This window comes from Pezoporus occidentalis, unplaced genomic scaffold (assembly GCF_034315485.1).
Source record: "Pezoporus occidentalis ecotype Australia unplaced genomic scaffold, CSIRO_AGI_Poc_V1 ctg127, whole genome shotgun sequence".
In the NCBI taxonomy this organism is placed as follows: Eukaryota; Metazoa; Chordata; class Aves; order Psittaciformes; family Psittacidae; genus Pezoporus; species Pezoporus occidentalis.
Genome location: NW_026913071.1, coordinates 837,200 through 857,314, shown reverse-complemented (window position 1 = coordinate 857,314; position 20,115 = coordinate 837,200).

The following is a 20,115-nucleotide window of genomic DNA, read 5'->3' as shown; positions in this document are numbered from 1 at the left end:
ATGCACACAATCCTTCAGCTATGAAAGACCAGGAGGAGAAAGAGATAGGTCTTTCTTTGCTGTACCAGAAACAGTGTTCCCTGTTTTTAAGGAAGGGCTGGTTTAATCCTTCCTAGGGAGGTGGGGGGTGGTTTTTTGGTACTTGATATACTTCATTCCCTTGAAAAGATTAAGGGGAAAAAAACAAATTATGCCCCTTTGCAACCTTGTGTATTTAAGTTTATGAAATAATTCTCCTAATACATTTTCAAAGAATTGCTTCACCTGAACAAGAGCTGACAAGGTGCATGGTTTGGCCATAGTGGCTGAGTAAATGTACATGGTATAGTTTTTATGTTCTTTAAGTTTCTCCAAAACTGACATAAAAATCTAACCAAAACAGGTTTTCTCATGCTTCTCTATTTCTGCTCAAAGTGGAAAAATCCCTGTAAAACTTCCTTTTCAACTGACACCAAAGGAAAACATGCCTAGCTATTCTGTGAGGCATCCTCCCTTTCCATAAAACATGCAAGTTAATTGAAGCCAGGAAGTGATCTACTTTATGATTAACCATTTTCAAAGATTGCCTTTATTTATTATTTTAACCAAGTCCCTGACATAGGGAACACAACTTTTGGTTCTATGCTAGCAAGAGGTATTTATGCCTTGGCAGATAACATAGTGAACACTATATTTCTCTGCAATGTGTTATGCTAATAGAAAAGGCTACAGAATGCCTGAGGAGTACTATATACCAAGGTTCATCCAGAGATATTAGCGATTGCCAGTATGAAAGCTCTGCTGTACATTAAAGGAAAATATTACAGAAAAGAAGCTAGGTTCAGAGAAAAATCCCCTCATCTCTCTAGACTCGTCATGTCATTACTGATTCTTGCCCTTCCTGTAATTTCTGAAGTAGCCTCTGACAGTATTTGTTTTGGCCTTCATCCAGGTTTTCTTGCTCTAATATTTGTTTTTGCAGTGGTAATGCCTCATAATTTCAATTTTCCATCAGTGAAGAGCTGTGGTCCTGGATTCCGTTTCCTAAAAGGTCTGCTTGTTCAGCTTTCACAGCAGATACATATAATTATGAGCTCCAGGACAAGATAGGTCAGTTTTCAAAATGTGCTTTTAGGGATTGAGCAGTGAGAAATCAGAGCTATTTGGCTGTAGTCTGTGATTCTGGTACCTGGCAGTGAGGCTTGGCAGATATATTTGATTTGGCTAGACAGAGACTCTTCACCTTCGAGAGGCATATGTAGTCTTCTGGATGTAAAGTTCTTATTTCTGGGCAAACTTTTACATTTATATATCTTGATCTTTCCTATGTGGGAAACTGAACTAGAAGATTTTTGAGGGAGAGACACGAAATAAGAAGTTACTTAAAGTAGCCACCAAAGTCTCTTTCTGGAAATGTCTGTCCTCTCCCTGTCTTCTGGGAGAGAGTTGAGTATCTCCCGTGTGGCTAGAGCTAAAGCAGTCAGTGGTTAACCATATGACAGATGGCATGAGCATATGTAGGGATCAAAGTTTGTGGTTTTCTATTGTCACTTGTGAGCTTTGACAGTCTGAGTTCAACTCCAGCATTTCCTGAATGTGGGAAGTGGTGAACCAGTCTACCAATAAGCTCCGGTGCTCCAGATCTCAGAATTCCAGTATTTCACATCACTTCCAGGAGCCAGCACTCCAGGTTAAAGAATTTATACATTTTGAAATGGATCTATTAGTGGGAATTTTATTGCTTTTAGTTATGGCTCTTCCCTTGTCAGTGACCCACCCTCACAAGCGACCGATATTAAAGAGGTGATGTGGATGAGCTGGACATTTGAGTGCTCATTGAAAACAAGGTCCCTAAGTCAGTCAATAGTGACATAAATATTTCTCCTTGTGTCCAAAAAATAAAAGGGTTGAGAGGTTATCAGTCTTCTTGGTCACAGCTTCTTGTAAGGTTAAGTGTACAGTAAGCCATCTCAATAGGTACACCTATGCAGTTTTAGACTTCTACTAATTGCCTTTTCCTTCATTTTATTTTGTTCATAAGGACCAGCTATGTCAGGAAGAAAGTGGGACTGAAACAGAGCTGTTTCCCTCTACTGCTGTGGGAAGCCCAAAGAAAATCTCTCCCTGTGGGTGTAGCAAAACCATGCCTCTGGCTCCAATGGAGTAGCTGGCTGCACCATCAGCAACTCGTAATGGCAATCTTTCCACTCCAGCCCTCTTTTATTTCTTTTTACTGGAAGGAAAGCAATTGAAGAGAGTCGTCAAGCTCTACCAAAAGCTCCCTTTTTCCCTGATTGCCTCAGAGTCAGAATGGATGGGGCAGTTGGTACAGGTGTCTGAGTGGCCAGGCACTTAGAGGATCATGACTAGCTGAAGTGAAATGGAGCACTTGGTGTGGAAAATAGGTGCAGAACTGGTCTTCCTTCCAATACATGAGTTTGCATTTTTAACTGCATCTGCTTAAGGTACTCCTGTTTTGTGCTTTATTTTCCGTACTCTTATGATGAATTAATCAATCCCTGTCATCCAGAGTACACTTCCCCCAAACTTGTTCTCGCACACCACACTCTAAGTCATCTCTGAAGACTTGTGTTTTTATGAGTCAGTCCAGTCTCAACAAAAGATAAGAATGCAACACAAACACATGTAAGGAGAATAAGCATAAAGTACACTTTAGCCAACAGGCATGGCGCTTTGGTCCTAGAACTGGCGAACAGCAACAGGGCTTGCAATGCACGCAAAAGGTAGACAAAATTCAGTTACATTTGCAAAGGCACATTATTTGGGTGGTTTTGGTTTGTTTTTTTATGGTACTTATGGCATGATTCAGCTTTTCACAGCTAGACCTGGATGGCATTTTCCCAAAGAACAGTAACCTTGTCACATAGGAAAAAGGGGGGGAAGGCAGTATCATAAGAACTAGAAGTACCTGGGAAGCTGAGTCACATATGAGCTGCTTCAGACATTATATAAATAAATGGTGATGACTCTTTAAACATTAAAACATTTCATTTGATATTTAAAAAAAAAAATTTTTTTTTTGTAATGCTGATACATTTCAGTTTATGATGTTTTGAAATGGATTTTTAGAATTTGGGTTTCATGCTCCTCACTTCTTTAAAATCATACCTTTTACAAAAAATTTTGAAATAAATAAAATGAGCTGACATGAAATAGTCCTTTCAACATTGAGCTTTTTTTTTAAAAAAAAAAAAGAAAAATAAGGAAAATCCTATTTAACTCGAGCTCATATTGGCAATTGGAGGAACTGAAGCTTAGGAAAATACCTTTGGGTATATTTTCTAGCTTAAGTAAAGCTTGAATTCTGAGCTCCCAAATTTCAGTCAAATATTTAAAACGGCCATTTTCCTCTGTGGTATCAATAAAGTAGGATAAATATTAGGAAACCATAACACAGTGACATAATTTAAAACTCCAGTCTGTTTCTGCCAGGGTTGTAGTTCAAGTCTTAAAGGATTGTATTGGGTAATCTGGGTTTTAGCTATAAATTAAATGCAGTTTTTGTTTAGCTGGCAACCTAGCCCCTAGTGGAGAAAAGAATTGGGATTAACAAACACAGAGATACCTTTCCTATCAAAGCCTACAGGGCATGTAAGTATTTAAAACATCTAAAGATTCAGACTAGCACTTGCTGGGACTTTCTTAAGCACCTGTATTTCTCTTTAGATCCATCAACATCCTGAAAATCCATGTGGAGGTTTTGTGTTAGATCATGCTGGAAAGTGTTACTCCATTATGTATGCCTGCTTATATTACTGCAGGATTTTCTGTGAGACTTGGCTGCACAGTGCATATTTGATTAATCCTTCATAGCCACTTTCTAGCTTACTATGTCTTGCTACATCTGCCCACCATGTTTAGCACATACCATAAGTAGTCCTTCTTCCAAAGCTGAATTTATCCAGTCTCTATACCAGAGCAATCAGTACATTTGTCTCTCTTTGCATTTTGTCTCTCTTTGCATTTTGTCTCTTTGCATTTTGTCTCTCTTTGCATTTTTCCTTTCCTATCCTATTCTGCCTTACGTGGATAAGCTGGCTTTTTATCCAGAAAGAAGTGTTTTCCCTAGGGCAGGTAAGGAAAGCAAATCAGTGAAGAAATTGTTTACAAATACACCAGTCTAAAGCATTAAAACCAGGTTATTATCCTGGGCTGTTCTCAGCTATCTTGTGTTCTGCTTGAGGGATGTAGGAAGAGGGTTGAATCCATGCAGTCTGAAATGCTCTAAGTTCTGTTCCTCACTTTGTTTACTAAACCATGGTAAGATCTGAACATGCTGGCAGAAAGAAGAGCACTTCTCACTAAGTGATGTATTATTTTGTGCTCTATACACGCCTTTTCTTAATAGATCCTCAAAAGCTCTACTGCTCTAGAATAAAAATCACATCATTAGATTGCTAGCATCTTTCCTTCACCTGCAATGAGCTTTTGAGTCTTGCATCATGAGGCCTGCTGTTGAACAATGAGAGATCATGTATTCTATATAGTTCAGTCTAGTGGGAGCATTACTGGTATAAAGGATGTCTTTGCTCCAGCACAAAATAAGACTTTTGGCACCTGAGGAGGGGCCAGACATCACCTGGTCTCTAAAATTTCTTGGCAGTGCTATTGAGCTATCCCATGGTGCACTACAGAATTCCCAGGTTTTGCTCCTTCACTCTATAGAGCATCTAATTGTTTCCGAGTGGAGGGGAGGCTGTCTTTGACCCTTCTATCAGTGTCTGTTTCCTTCCTCTTCACAACTCCCGTGTTAGTAAAAAGATTTTTAGGTAAGATGGAGTTTCAGGTACCGATGCCGTGGGAGCAGATGCCTTGCAGAAAGCCAGCAGAGGATGACTTATTAAAAAGATTAAGAATAATGGTGCAGAAAGGCAGCAAGAAACAGAAATTTGTTTCTAACCTGACACTTGATGCACAGGAGAAAAGAACACCTTGCAAAACCTTTCCTAAAAATAAATAAATAAAATTGGTCTTTTTATAAAGAAAGTTTTTAAGAGTAAACCAAATAATTTTGTCTGTGGAATGAGAAAGGAGCGGATGCTATGCCAAACTCCACAGTCCTAAAATGCAGCTTCCCTTTATGCCCAGGAATGTGGAGTTTCTGCAGGAGATGAGCAATTAAGGGACCACCCTGCTGGGAAGGAGAATGGACTTGCAAGCACAGCAACCTCTCTCTGCTTCCAGGGCCTGATTGTCAGCTTGAATCAAGAAGACCAGAGTACTTTCTTTTCCTTCTTTTCTTTCCTTCTACTTTCAGTTTTGCAAATAAAGATATTCTCAGATCTCATTTAAGTGTGAGGGAGCAGGTTGTAGCTCACTGATCTGAAGTGGCATGGGGCATAGAAAGATCATTAAGTGTAGATATAGGAACTTCATCTTTAGAGTAGCTAGGCTACTGGGACTTGCATACGGTCAGCTGGTTTAGTACTTGCAGGAATCCAGCCCCAGTGTTCCTAGAGAATTATTCTTTTGCCTGTTCATTAATGCTCCTGTGTAAGGTACCACAAATAACAACCTAAAATGTTACCTAGCTGCATTAATAGTAGCTGGTCAGAGGAAAATTGTGGATCAAGTGGGAAAGTCAGTAAATTCAGCAAAACTTACTTCCAGAAATCCTCTTAATATTGAATAAAGCTTTTGATTCGGCCATTCAGTTTTGTTAGCCTGTTTCCAGAAAATTGCCTGCTTTAGCCATACTTTTGTCTCCTGTTATAATACCTATGAGCCTTCAGTTAGTTAATATGTGGTGGTTTTTGGTACAGATTCAGAGACAAACATGATGTGCTCAATCTGAGAGAGAATTCAGTTGTGTTGGGGTTTTAGATGAATGCACAGAACAATTAACAGTCTTTTTATTTTTATATTTTCCCCTAAATCTGTGAATAATGTTTGGGCTAGGTTTAGTGGGAAATATTTTTTGATTTCTTTTGCTTTGTTGTGGTTGAAATTTCTGTTACTTGTTTTGTCTTTTTTATCATTTTTTTTTAATCTACCTTCTTCCTGTACTTAATTATTGCTAGCTTAAAAGCAGATTAATTCTGTACTAGCAAAACATGTGTTATGTGAAAGATTTTCAATTAACCAAACAATCATGGCTGCAACACTACCACGCAGCACCAAGCTCTGAAACTTTGTAGACCACGCAAAAACATTCACATCTAGTGTGGGGAAGCAGACTTGATATGCTGTTGATCCTGGGCTCATAGGCTGGCAGGAGGGACAGGGCTGAATAATTAGCATCCGCTGCCAAATGAAAATACCTATAATGCTTCTGAACCTGAGCTATTGAGGGTGCATCACAAATACAGACTTCAGTCACTTGGTTTTCCAGCAGTTCTCTCTTTTTCACTATTGTTTCCCATGATGAAATATCAACTAATAGAAGAGATTTTGGGTCTAGTCAGTAAATGTGTAAGCATGTACATTCTGTATCTCATTGTGTTTCTATTGCAGTTCACAGATTTGTTTAGATTTTGCCTGCTGTTTAGTTCTTTTTCTGTATTGATTTGCTGCTTGTCTTTGTAACACAGCACTTTTTACAATGTGCAGCTTATTGCTCAAAGTCATAATTTGAGAAACACAGTCTTTCTCCAAATTGCTCTTTCTCTTTTAGAAAGAAACTGGCTTTATCCTTTTTTTTTCCAGTAAAAAAGATATTTAATATTTTTTTGTATTAATATATTAAAATATTATATATGCTGTATAATTCTTTCATAAAAATAAGGAAAGTCTCAGTATAGCAAATCATCTATATCGGTGCTGAACATGTCTGCATGTTTTAGAAGTCCAGCCTCCTGTTGTAAGGGAGTTGTTGTTGTTTCAATTTGCTTGAAACAGTTCCAGTTTCTTTATGGTATAATTCTGTGTTTATATTCCCTGTAGTAGTTGGATCAATCCAGAAAAAAGAAATATTAACAATGAAAAAGCAACTACAGGTGTGTAGGGAAAAAAATCAATTAAATGAATTAAGACTTCTTATAAATAATTCCATCTAAAACTGCAGGCATCACTGTAGGAAAATTCAGTAATAATCTGTAAAGCTGTACATAAATGTTTTAGTTCCTTGTGTACCAAAGTGTACATGAACACTAGTGAACAAAAATGAAGTAAAAATGTACACAGCCTTGGGTAAAATAAATTGTCTCTTCTGCATGTTCTGATCTGTTTACTTTCTTAGGCTCTAGACATCTTCCTGTTGATTTGACTGCACTTTAAATCAGAACTTGAAAGTGATTTGATATTTTCAAAACCACCACAATGGTTTATTTTAGTGGATGTTAAGCAATCAAACCTACTATTCAGTTTTGACAGTTTCAGCATGCCTGTTTTTCCCCAAAATGCTTTCCCTTCATTTGTTTCCTTTGTATTCATTAATCTTCTGCCATTTTATGCTCAATGTGTTTTATTGACTCTACTATACAGGTATTGACTATAGTATGGAGGTAAGACTGGATGCATAAAAGACTGTTTTGATTGTTTCACATTTGCCTGTCAGAGCAAAACAGAGCAGTGACAGGGTTGCTGGATTCAATCAGCAGGCAGCATCTATGTCCTGGAGCACTGGTCCTCAGCCTATGAAGTCTGGAAATGTCTCCTGCTCACTCAGTTAGATGCAGTCATGAAAACAGCAGTGTCTTCAGTGCTGTTTCTAAAAGCTGGATTCAACTTCTGGATTCCCAATAGATTTCTGAACATTGTAAGTTTTGGTACCATTTTTCTATCTCTTGATGCTGGTATTCAACAAGTTCAGGCACGACAAAGCAAGATTTAAACAAGCCAAAATGAAGCTGTTCTAAAGCTGTAAGAAGCTGTCACTTCCTGTTGAGGTACCTATGATCAGTAAAAAATGGGTTAAGTTCTGGAAACTTGGTTTTTGATTTTTTAATCCCTCCCCTCTCTCCGTCCCCAGTTCTCTTGTTATTGCCAAAAGAGTTATTCTAATAGTTATTCTAAGTTTTTGCTGCAAAGCTTCAGGTCCCATTCTCCTCTCACCTAGAAAATGCAATGTGTCAGGAGGTGTTCTATTGTTAGTGGGGATGACATTTTAATGCTTTGCAGGATGACAGATGGTTGAGAGGTCAGATAACAAACAGCAGGAGAAAGTTCTTGAGATGATGGGAGATGAACCTGTTTGCACATGTGTCTCTGTCAAAAATACTGGTGTAACTTAGCATACTCTGAAAGATATCACCTTCAGTCCTATATCTCACTGTCGTGGTTTAAACCCAGTCAGGTAATTCGTTTGCTCACTTCCAGTGAGTGGTGCCGAGCTGACAACAATCGAGGTCCGTGTCCGTCTCCCCCCCTGCCTCCCCGCAGAAAAACAGTCCAGCAACAAATCACCACCGCTACTATCAGCTACAACAATGATAAGGGAAAATAACAAGGGAAGAGAATTTACCACCGGCAAAACGAGCTCCACCCGCAAAACCCCTGTCCTTCCGGGTCACTCCCAGTTACCCCTCACCCCGGGCATGACGTGCTGTGGTAAATCTCTGCTTCCTCACAGCCTCCCCTCCTCCCTGGCAGAGCATGAGCCTCACAGAGTCCTTGGTCAGGGTAAACATCACTTAGCAACAACCGAGAACATCGGCTTCACCAACACTGTTCTCAAACTGGAAGTCAAAACACAGCACTGTACCAGTTAACACAAAGGAAAAACATGACTGCTACTGCGGAACCCAGGACACTCACAAAGAGCAACTTCTCCTCATAGATTCTACTTAATACTGTAATTTGTATTTTTTTTTTTTGATAGAAAACTAGATGAGAGCAACATGCTGCATTGTGTTTGTACATGACTAGTGTGTTTGTTCCTGGACATTACTCTAAGCTTTTTCCTGGCCAAGTCCCACTTTCCTACATATGCACCTTAGAGCAAATATGTATATATTCCAGTGAAACAGGGATGCTTCATGTCTTTAGAGACGTGTGTTGCTCTGCCAAGCATATGGACTCACCACCTCCAAAAGGTTTTTCGGGAATAGAGCTAATTCTTTGGGAGTTTCTTGGGCTGACTGTGACATGATATAACTGTTTGGTTTTGGTTTTTTTGTTTATTTTCTTTTTTCCCTTCCTTCCAGCCCACATTCATGTGAATAAGAACAAACATAGAATAGTTTTTAAATGGCATGTTACAAAAATCTGAGCTGTCAAGTAAAAGTCAATGGAGTAAAATAATGCACTCCATTTTTAGTTATCTGACTGAGCTACCTCAAGGGTATAACAAGGCTGTAACATCTGTATGTACTCTGAAGTGGTTGCCCATCTACTAGGACTTGAGGAAATTGCTGCTCAGATGAATACTACTCCAGCAATTTGCATATGGGATGGATCAAATAAGGAAAACCATGTTTAGAAGCAAAAGTCCATGAAAGGCATGTCCATAAATACAATTATTTCTACAGTTACTGTGCTCAGAAAAGTTCTCACCGCATTGACCTGTTTCTGCTCTGATGGTCTAGGAAGAAATTCAGCAGTATTTAAGGCAGGATTCCTGTGATTGAAATCCTTAATGATCTGTTAAAGTTTTTTGTCTTGGAACTTTCTGAAAAATGAAGAATTATTCCTCTTCCTGTGAGTCATTTGCTGCTGCCCTCTGGCTGGTGGTGCTGGGTGGAGGATTGTTTTTGAGTCCTCAGAACGGGATGCTAATTCTATCCTATTAAATGGATGACCTTGTGTCATTTTCTGTTCCTCAAATATTCAGAAGGTATTTTCTAAACGACACCCCCTAGAGTTCTTAAAATTCACTAGTGGCATAAAATAATTAACTGAAGGTCAGAGACAGTTCCCGCTACATCTAATTTGTAAGCAACTGTTGAGAGGAAGCTGCACGTAGCATACATGCTAATGAAGATCCCAATTTCCTATCATAAGTATTATAAAAGTCCTTGGGGATGAAAGTGGCAGAAATTCAAACATTATGGAAATTGTAAATACAGGCAGCCTTCAATTCAGGTAGGTGCCTCTGCCAGTGTGCTTAATGTAACAGTTGTGGTTATAGCCACTAAAGATATTCAGTCCTGCACTCGAATGTAAGCAGATGTCAAGTTCCATTCAAATCAGAAGCTGCCAGTTCAAACATTCCTCTGCAGTTTCAGGATGTGGCTGGCTGCAGAAGATCATCACTTTATAAGCACCAATAGAATGCATTTTCTTTCAGGAGGAATGGAAGGGTCCCATCCATAGCTGGAAATCCCCCCACTACAGCCAGAGGATGCCACCTCTGCATTGACCAGTTATGCATAGCTTCTAACCAAAATTCCTCAAAAATGTGGTATAAATAAAAATAGATTATGGCACACAACATATAGGGATGTTATGCTGACGGGACCTCTCATCAATCAGCATGATTCCAATGAGTTTGTTCGGATATGTTGTCACACCCCCCCCCCCCCATTTAGGTGTCTTAAAATGCCCATTGAGAAGCAAAATCTGAAAGAAAATATAACCAAGAACATTGTGTCCTATAATTTCAAGAGAAGCTAGACAGCAGGACTTTTGTAAGACTCAATCATTTTTTTGTAAATGAAAAATGGCTTATTCATGCCACATTATAGAATCATAGAATATTTAAGGATGGAAAGGACCTTAAGATCATCCAGTTCCACCCCCCCCCACCATGGGCAGGGTCACCTCACATTAAACCATGTCACCCAAGGCCTCGTCCAATCTGGTCTTGAACACTGCCAGAGATGGAGCATTCACAACCTCCCTGGGAAACCCATTCCAGTGCCTCACCACCCTAACACGAAAGAACTTCTGCCTTATATCCAATCTAAACTTCCCCTGTTTAAGTTTTAACCCGTTACCCCTTGTCCTATCACTACAGTCCCTAATGAAGAGTCCCTCCCCAGCATCCTTGTAGGCCCCCTTCAGATACTGGAAGGCTGCTATGAGGTCTCCACGCAGCCTTCTCTTCTCCAGGCTGAACAGCCCCAACTTTCTCAGCCTGTCTTCATACAGGAGGTGCTCCAGTCCCCTGATCATCCTCGTGGCCCTTCTCTGGACTTGTTCCAACAGTTCCATGTCCTTTTTATGTTGAGGACACCAGAACTGCACACAATACTCCAGGTGAGGTCTCACGAGAGCAGAGTAGAGGGGCAGGATCACCTCCTTCGACCTGCTGGTCACGCTCCTTTTGATGCAGCCAGGGATACGGTTGGCTTTCTGGGTTGCGAGCTCACACTGAAGCTGACTCATGTTCATTTTCTCATCAACCAACACCCCCAAGTCCTTCTCCTCAGGGCTGCTCTGAATCTCTTCCCTGCCCAACCTGTAGCTGTGCCTGGGATTGCTCCAACCCAGGTGTAGGACCTTGCACTTCTCATGGTTAAACTTCATGAGGCTGGCAAAAATACAAAGGAAAACTAAGAGACTTCCGCAGTCTCAAAATAGACCAGCTCATGAACGGAGCAAAGCCATTGAGTCAGCGATGCTGCAGCTTGCCGAGTCACAGAAAGAGGATGTGCAGAGGCAGAACTGAACTCTCATGCAGAGAGCCATGGGTTAGGAGCACTGTGTCTCTATATGGGCGCTGCTGTAAGTTGGCACAACACTGGTCCCAGGCCTTAGGCTCAAATTCCATTTGAATGCCAAGTCTGAATTGAAAATATTTTGCTCTAAGGCAGGCTAGAATTATGACAGCTGGGGAAGGTGGTCAGCATCAGCTCCCTGCCTCCTCAACACACACCCTAAGCTAAGTGTGGCTCATAAAACAACCAAACATACATGTGGCGTGTCGGCAACAGATAAAAGCTTATTTGTGCTCTCTAAATAGTCTGAATGTTATAGAACACATCACTGAACAATGAATTTGCTCAAGATTTTAATTAATTAAAAATGAATGAATTGTTGTTCTGGTTAATATCTTACCTAGTATAGTAGTCAGTAGGATTCTTTTGATTTCAGATAGGAAGTCTTTGGTGAGGATACACAATTCAGCCTTGCTTTCTCTTGTCTTGGTGCTGTCAAATGCTTTTGATGTATTATTAGTCTGCAAGGGAATTTTTCTGGAATTCAGTATTATTACATTTCTTTATATGACAGTATCTTTTCAAGGCAAACAAATTCCCTACACATTTTAATTAATTGAAAGATTTAGGTGAAACAACAATAATAAGCCATTAGACTGATATATTTTAGATAATACTCCCCTGACTTTTCATCTCTGATTCTCTTAAGAGAAAGTGGATTCCACACAGGAGCTGAATTCTACCCTTTTCTGAAAAAGAAACATGAAGATGATGACAAAAGAGATAGTTGTGATACCAGGCATTCTAGTTCAGCCTAATATTGGACTGTTCACCTGAAAAACAAATAGAGTGGTAGACAAAGATGGTTTTCCATTGTTTGAGTGCTTGCTTACGTGTGATAACTCCTCTATTGTGCCCAGCACACAGCAAACAGTAAACAGCTGAATATCTCACAAGTAACATTACCTAAAGAGTTTTGCCAGGCAAGCAGCCTCTGCATGTGCTAATCCTGAGCTGGTTTGCTCAGAGACACAAATCACCAGTGAGGTTGTTTGGAGATGTGCAGCTCACGGGGAACACAGCATATTGCTCCCTTGTCTCCAGATGGGGCTGGTGCTCCCAGGTGGAAAAGAATAAGGGGAGACAATGTGAAATTCCTCCTTATCAATTGTAAGTGTTCAGGAAACAGGTGTGTTTTTCATGGGATAATTGATAAGGAGAGGAAAGGACAGAGTTCTCTGAAGCAGAGCCAGGTAGAAAAGAAAGAGGGCGACCTCTGCTTGCCTCATTAGCCAAAATAAAGATCTTACTCAGAAACTGACTTAGGTTTTCCATGGGCCTTTCAGCTCTAAACAACCGACCAGAAGGAAAGCAAGAGAGATGGATTGGCTTCGTACTTGACTCTGTGTAGTTAACATTTGAACAGCTAAAGTTTACATGGTTTAATCTAAGCCACACAGGTTTTCTACCTACCTGTAGGAATTGATCTTATTCCTATTGGTATGAAAAATAAAAGGGGGGGAGAACATAAGTCCCTTTCATTATCACCTTTTTGGTTTGTTTCCTTGCCCCAGATGTGACAGGAAGATGAAGTGAGTGGAGATGAAAGTGCAGGAGCTTCAGATGGGTCAAAGAAGACATTATGCTTTTTAACAAGATAATAAAAGTGTATGTGAGGTTGTTAGTCTTTTCTTTCCTTTTGTGAAACCTAATCTGAAGTGAAGGCACAAGCCAGGGCAAGGTCACTGCCATGTCTTTAGAAATTTGTGCACTGTCTACAAAATAAGGTAAAGAAGTGAAATGTTTCCCTATCTGAAGTGAAAAACAAGTCACCGTTGAATTCCATCCAAAAGAGGTCCTTTTAAACAACAGGGAGGCTTGTAAAGAAATTAAGGCTATCCAAGGAGGAGAGCAGAGCTGTGATTCACCACACACTTGGGAGCTTGCCACCCAGCTGTTGCAGCAAGATTATAAACTAATGTTTGATACCCATTTCTGTAAAACCTGCGCAATAGCGCAGATGAGCTCTGGCTGAGAGCCCTGTTGCCTGGCATAAGTGGGATAAGGTCTAACAACACTGGTGAATATGAAAAGTAGGAGATTCAAAAATGAATCCTGGTTTAACTAATAAATGTATATCATTTACATATATAATTATGTAAACTAATAAACAGATTAAGGCATAGGGAATAAAGATAAAGGTCTTTAAACTTCCCTGCCTAAAAGAATTTCACAGGCAAAGTTTGTTCCCTATGTGCCAATGCTACCTTACTTTGAGAAAAAGTTTCTTGTGCTGGTTCTTTGTTTTTTCTAGTTCTTGTGCAGTAGAGTTGAAAGAACAAACACTGCTTCACACTGATGGAAATGAAAGGAGTGTGAACTGCATCAGTTAGTCCAGAGCAGTTATCTTCTCCATTGAAGGAATTATTTATATTTAGTCCATAAAGCTGGTGTGGTATTGCTGCTGGATTTGTCTTGGTCAGCTGTGATGATATCTCTGACTAGCTGGCAGATGACTTCATTGAACCTTACTCAGCCCAAATGGAGGAGCTGTCAGCTCTCTGATACCACCTCTAAAAACGGTAACAATCAATACATATGGCAATTGCTTGTCATGTATGTCTGAGAGATATTTAGCAATATACAAATTATAGCTTCAATATATATGATGAAGGCATGAGGACTTACAAAGGGTAGCTTGTTTGTTAAAAGACCTGAGTTTCAAGCTGAAGTTCCTGAAAGGAAATGAATGGTTTCACTCAGCTTTCTCCAAAGAACCAAGTTGGTGTTACCCATTTGTTGTAGGTTTTTGTTCATTATTAATTATCATGCTTGAATACTAAAAGCAGCACAGTACAGTGATGATCCACTGAAGGTCTTTAGGAAGTTGGGTAAACAGCTCAGTTTTAGAGAGCAGAAAATAGGGCTATCCCTGATCCCAGATTTTCAAAGACAGCTGAAAAGGATTTTACACTGAAATTCCTTTGAAAACCAAGGGTAATGAGTACTTATTTCTACAACAGCTTTTGAGAATTACACCTTAACAATTTGTGCAAGATTCTTCTAAGATGATAGTCAGTAAGAGACTGACCAGTCTCAGGACTCCTGCAGGCTTTACAAGTATTTCACTATGCTCACAAGTTTCCCTACTTTCTCTTCTATAGAACTCGAGCAGCAGGTGCGCAAGCAATTTCCCATCTTAACCCTTCTCTCTGTTAAATGTCTTATCTGTCAACTGGATTTCTCTCTCTTTGTAACTGTATGGAAGAAACTGAGGGTTTAAGCAAATGATGGAAGAAATAAAAGGTTTTAATGCATCTCTTTAGATCTCTAGTATTCAGTTATCTTAGTAAGTTCCTTATTAGGGAAAGTATACAGTGCATTAGGCGTCAAAGGGTGCACAGTTAAATGGAGGTAATGCTGCCACTAGCAGCACTGGGAGAGCAATGTTTCCCACCATTTAAATACAGTTTGAAGTCATGTTTCACAGCATGAGAGGGGTAATGTAATCCCGGCTCCTACTGACAAATATCAAAAGAGTAATCACAAATCCTACCACAATGCAATGAATAATCATGATGAATTATGTAGGCTGCTGGAGATGTCACATTATAAACAACTGGGTACAGCACCAAGACAAGCAGAGAAACTTTAGCATCTGGTTCTGTATTACCTCTAACAGAGACCTTCACGGTCTACCCTGCAGAGCTACCAGGTGGAACAGAGACATTTATGAGACATCCACCCTCCATAAGTCTCATAGTTTTACTGTGCATCTATTATATTGGTAGAAGTAGTAAAGCAACTGGCTGGAGGCAAAATCTCTGGGGGAGAAAAAACAGGGAGAGGTGTGTAGGTCTGAGAGGGACAAGAAGGCAGAAAACTAGAGGAAAATGGAGGAGGAGGTAGCGGGCTTCAGTACTTTTCTGTTCCCTAGGGAACAGCTGATGGATGACAAAGAGAGTGAAGACAGGAGAACTGTACTTGCAAGATGCTAGTCAGGGCTAATGACATACATCAGGCAACACCTGGGGACTTTCAGGGATCCTACTCTGATGGTAATGCAAAGGAATTCAGGGTGGAACTGGAGCAGAATTTCTCCATGAATAAATCAACACTTACCTATTGCTGCTCCCCAGGAGCAAGATGATGCAGTATGATAGGGAACGTCCTGTACTGTGCTCTCACCTCATATGAAGGAATTTAATAGTCCTAGACCCAGCCAAACTTGCAGCCTGCCAGTTAATAATCAGATCTAATATTTAGTTCCAGTTTTCTAAAAAGGACTTTAAAGGAATACAGCAATTGTTGTTTCAGTTTATTGCTGAAGTCTAGCTAGCCACTTACCTGTAGCTATGTTGATTATTTTTGAGTGCTGTGGAAAAGAATAAGAAACTCTTCAGATGATGAATAGCCTGATGAAGTCAGTGGAAGCTGCATAATTAAACAAGGGTAGGGAAAAATCATAGCTACTTTGGAAGAATTCTAAGTAACTTTAACAAGGTCAAGTTTTTACCTCAGGTCTTCATAAAATAGTTTGCCACCAAAGAGTTGTTTTTTTTCGTAGCCCTGAAGGATGAAGGCTTATTGCCTTAATTTTATTTACTCTTTTTTTTGTAACCATGAATGCTCTCATTAGCCGTATAAATGTCTAATACTCTTTTGAATGCTGGTAAACCCAGCTCAAGGGCAAAATAATTCTTTTCACCAATGCTACAGACTTATAAAGTTTGAGCCTCATAACATTTTTATCTCAGGTGGGCCAGGAATATGCTTAATTCACTCTCTCATAGTTAGAACTTTATTACTGAATAGTTTCAGAAGTTTAGCTACTGGAAAACATTTGCATTGACTTCTCTGGAACTTTTTCACAGGAGAAATAGTTGCAAATAGTCATTGAGATCAACTTGATGAGGGGGTTTCTGGCATACATTTCAAATTTTCTCCATTTTAAAGAATATCACATTTCTGTGCAACAGATTTACCTCCATTCCACACAGATCCAATCTCCCTCACTTTGATTGCTGAAAACTATTCCCACTGTGAATTTAAAAAATGATGTGGTAGGGTTTCCACACCAGAGGAAATGCTTTTATGTTTCTCCATGACTTTTATTTTTCAGTGTTTCATTTGGAGTTTTCATTGCATCTGTTTTTTCACATTTAGCCTTTGGCAGGTTGGGATGTGTGATTTATGATATAGCCACCATATTTTGACCACACTCTAGCTCATCAAGAAGCAGCTATTTTTAACTGGAAAGATGGCCAAATAAAGCAAAAGCAATGTACTCACAAAAAATTGAAATCAGTTTGAGGGTAAGGGTAACAGCTTTCTTCAGACACTGTTGCGTGAGGGTTCTCAGTAAACAGCTCTATCACCGAAAGGTTACGTGATAACAGGCAAATGTCTGTCCTGCAGACACTGTTTTTCCTAATCCCTCTCATGTCTTCCTTATTAGTACTGACATGTTCAGGAGCAACAAGGGCTATTTGTTCTTACAGTGCCTGCAGAGAGGCTGGGGATGTGGATCCAGGAGATAGCTGAGCTGGTCACAGCTTGCTGACACTGAAAAGCAAGATCTGTCTACTTGCTTCCTCTGTTCTGGCACTCACCTGTTTGCACAGAGAGACAATTCACTTCTCTAACCCAACTGAAGGCTTTGCTTTTCTGCCAAGGTAATTTTCTGCTGGTTTAGTAAATGGAATTGATGCACCATGGGATCAGAGCTGGCTCAAGGTAAAGCTTTGAGAGTGCATGGCATGGGAATTAGGGAAAAAAACAAAAGAGGGCTGGATGGCAAGCTGTTGATTTGGTCCAAAACCTGCTGTAATCTGTGTGGTGATGGGCGTTTGTTGCAGTTCTCTGCCACAGTACATAGTTCCATCGTGAGCTTGGTTGAGTAATGCCATCCTCTTCTGCCTGAGATCCTTGTTTACTACAACAGAGTAATAACAGGCAGGCTTTGAAGTTAATGCTGTGGTTGTAAGCTGTTTGTTGAAAGTCAAAAGAATTGGTTGCTATACCAATATAAAACAGTGTTTTCATAAATACTTTCTTTAATTTCCTTAAATTCAGACTTAAAGGCTAAACTTCCAAGTATTCAGCTGTCATTTTTTCATGTTCCTATCCCTCACTAACTTTGTTAGGGCTTATAGGTGATGGATAACTCTGATTTCAGGCTGTTTCCATGTGTGGGTCAGATTATATGGATTTTGAAGTGTTGCATTGGGCCAGTAGGTTCAACAAACCAGGCCACTGTTTTATTTTTCTCTCAGTATGGTCTGGGCTGAAACTCAATGCTTGTCACAGGGATGCTCCTCAGCAGTCTCAAAAAGGGTCTGAAAGCTGTGAAATAAGAAACAGCAGTACCAAATCTCTGCATGTGCCAATACGACTGAAGACTAGGACATGGTGTTTTGACATCAAGCATTTCTGTCTCCCTTCACAGTGATACACTCTTGGCTTTGTCTCCTCTCCTCACTCTCTATACGTACAGATGGCCATGCCTGGATGCTGTGACAAAGAGGGATGTGTAGACAAGAAAAGTTGTGTTAACCAATGTACATTCTATTTGCTGCCGTTCTTTGCAAATGTTTACCCTCTGCCCTTCCCAGTGAGCACAATGAGATTTCCTTGTCTTTCCAACACCCAAAGCAGTAGCATATCTGCGACCAAAACTTATGTGGTGCGCCAGAACATCCAGGGCAGAGGCTTACTGATTAAAGACACTTTTGAAAATGTACAGCTGTTGTCAAATGTGTCTTATGCACATTTCAGAGTGATTGTATGCTGTGGATAGACATTCTTTACTGATTTTGGCTGTTCCATCTGGAACAGAAGTGCCTCTGCCTCTTCTTCATCAGTTAGTGGTTGTTGGGTCACTATTCTCACCATGCTGCTATTAAAGGAAATAAGATAAAGTTCTCCCTGTCGCACTTTAGGAGAATCATCTGGGCTAGCACAAGCTCTTTGGCCGTTTAGAAACTCAGCTGAATGTGTTCAAAGTGAATTCAGGGATGCTCATTCAAAGAGTGGCCACAGCAGGAAGCACTAGGAGATGGTGGGGGAAGACCTCTCCCCAAAACCCACTACCATTTTCTTCAAGGCAAATGATCACTAGCTGTTTCAGGACTCCTCACTTCTTAATTGAGCTGTATCTGGTTTAGTCTTTTAAGCTTGGAGAGCTCATGGAACTGGACCCAAGGGTCTCAATCCAGTACTGATATTCACTGACCGTCATCCAACATTCCTATTTTTTCTTTCCTGGTAAAGGCTACTGCGCCCAAGAGACAATTTCCTCTTTAAATAGAAGATCATTATTATCATTTTTTCCTGCAATATATATTTCAGTTCACAAAGGCGTACCGCAGATATATTGGCCATTATGGTTCCCCTGAGTTTTCCTCCATTAACCATAACAAAATGTCATTAACTATTTAGGAAGTGCAGCCCCTAAATACACTTTCAGTTTCACAAGTTTTTGTTTGTTTACATCCTGTAATGTAAAGGATAGAGACAAATGGTTATTAAAAGAATAGCTTTGAGGTAACACATTACTGAAGTAATTTCCAGTGATCTGAAGGAGTCATTTGGAATGACAGCTTTTATTATTTCCTCTGCCAGTAAATTAAAGAGAGGGTATAAATTGCAAGTGATTGAACTGAAGCAAATAAATATGTTTCCAGGTGTTTGCAGACCATGCTTGACCTCGTGCTCACCAACAGGGAAGGGCTCGTTGGAAATGTGACTCTCCAGGGCAGCCTTGGATGCAGCGATCATGAAATGCTCGAATTTGAGATCCTCAGGACAGTGAGAAGAGCGTGCAGCAAGCTCACTGCCCTGGACTTCAAGAGAGCAGACTTTGGCCCCTTCAGGAACCTGCTTCGGAAGGTTCCATGGGATACAGCCTTAGAGGGCAGAGGGGCCCAAGGCTCTTGGTTGATATTCAAGGATCACCTGCTACAAGCTCAGGAGTGTTGCATCCCAACTAGAAGGAAGTGCAGCAGGAGGGCCAGGAGACCTCCTTGGATGGATAAGGAGCTGCTGAGGAAAATTCAAATGAAAAAAGAGGCTTATAATAAGTGGAAGCAAGGACAGGCGGCCTGGGAAGAATATAGGGATGTGGTCCAGGAAACTAGGGACCAGGTTAGGAAAGCTAAAGCCCAGTTAGAATTAAACTTAGCTAGAGGTATTAAAGATAACAGGAAGGAACTCTACAAATACATAGCAAATAAAAAACAGACTAGGGAGAACATAGGCCCCCTCAGGAAGCTCTCAGGAGAGCTAGCTACACAGGATTTGGAGAAGGCTGAGGTTCTGAATGACTTCTTTGCCTCGGTCCTCACTGGCAAAGGCTCTGACCACACCACCCAAGCCTCGGAAGGCAGATGCAGGGACTGTGAGAATGAAGACCTTGGGACCACTGTAGGAGAGGAACTGGTTTGAGACCATCTTAAAAATCTGAATGTGCACAAGTCCATGGGACCTGATGAGATCCATCCATGGGTCCTGAAGGAGCTGGCAAATGAAGTTGCGAAGCCGCTGGACATCATATTTGAGAAATCATGGCAGTCAGGTGAGGTTCCTGACAACTGGAAAAAGGGAAATGTAACCCCCATTTTCAAGAAGGGGCAAATGG